The following is a 980-nucleotide window of genomic DNA, read 5'->3' as shown; positions in this document are numbered from 1 at the left end:
AAATAAATGTTATACATGAGTATATAGTGATGTTGCATATGAAATATGATTGTGACTCTACAGAAAGTAGAAAGAATCGCGTTTCAAAAATTGAAAAGTTTCTTTTGGACATCCTATAAGTGTCAGTATCAAATGAAATCATACTTGCTTGAATCTTCTTATGGTATTTTATTTTCTTTAACGTATTTTACTTTTTTCAAAGCCATAGCTCTTCTCGTTTCGAAGCCAAAAATTCTTTTTTAGTTTTGAGCTTGACGACATAACTCCGAAGCTACGCGGTTACAGAAATTGACATAATAGATAATTTAATATTGGATTATGGTGTAACTTGTGTACAAAAATGAGCCCGATATCACTGGAGTATCCTACAATACGATAACCGGCCCCTTTAAAAATAATATTTTATATCAATATATAAATATTAGAAAAATCAAATCTAACTCTATATATACAAGTTATAATAAATATCAATAAGCCTTTCTCTGATAATCTCCTTTTTAATATTAAGAGCAAAAGAAAAAAAGGCAATATATTAGGTGTACTACTTTGCTTCCGCCGTTCTTTTTCCGAAATTCGAGGCTTTATTGTAAAAAACTGGTTATACATTTATGATTCAAAGTATTGTCCATCGCCACTACTTTCTTCCATCTTTTGGGGAGCGTACGAATCCCGCGTCGAAAAAACTAGTCATCTTTTGAGGCGATCCACGAATCGGTCCAATTTTTTACTTCTTCATAAGACCGGAAGTGCTGGTCAGCCAGGCCGTGTGCCATTGATCGAAACAAGTGATAGTCGGAAGAAGCAACGTCTGCAGAATACGGCGGGTGAAGTAGGACTTCCCATTTCAACGTTTCCAAGTATGTCTTGACCACTTTCGCAACATGGAGTTGAGCATTGTCATGCTGCAAAATCACTTTATCGTGTCTCTCGTTGTATTGCGTCGTTTGTCTTTCAATGCTTGGCTCAAACGCATCAATTGT

The 980-nt window shown here is 35.2% G+C and overlaps 2 protein-coding genes across 5 annotated transcripts in view; both read right to left on the bottom strand.

Annotated features, from left to right (window-relative positions):
- LOC116842921 (serine-rich adhesin for platelets-like) overlaps nucleotides 1-980 on the bottom strand; it is a 261,954-nt gene that overhangs the window by 127,381 nt on the left and 133,593 nt on the right. The window lies entirely within an intron of this gene.
- Nucleotides 1-980, bottom strand: part of LOC116842927 — a 34,124-nt gene that overhangs the window by 3,814 nt on the left and 29,330 nt on the right. The window lies entirely within an intron of this gene.

The sequence above is a fragment of the Odontomachus brunneus genome, unplaced genomic scaffold (assembly GCF_010583005.1).
Source record: "Odontomachus brunneus isolate Ranch 3 - 2012 unplaced genomic scaffold, Obru_v1 Obru_scaffold_028, whole genome shotgun sequence".
In the NCBI taxonomy this organism is placed as follows: Eukaryota; Metazoa; Arthropoda; class Insecta; order Hymenoptera; family Formicidae; genus Odontomachus; species Odontomachus brunneus.
Note: the sequence above shows the minus strand (reverse complement) of the source record. Positions and strands in the feature narration are given on the sequence as shown.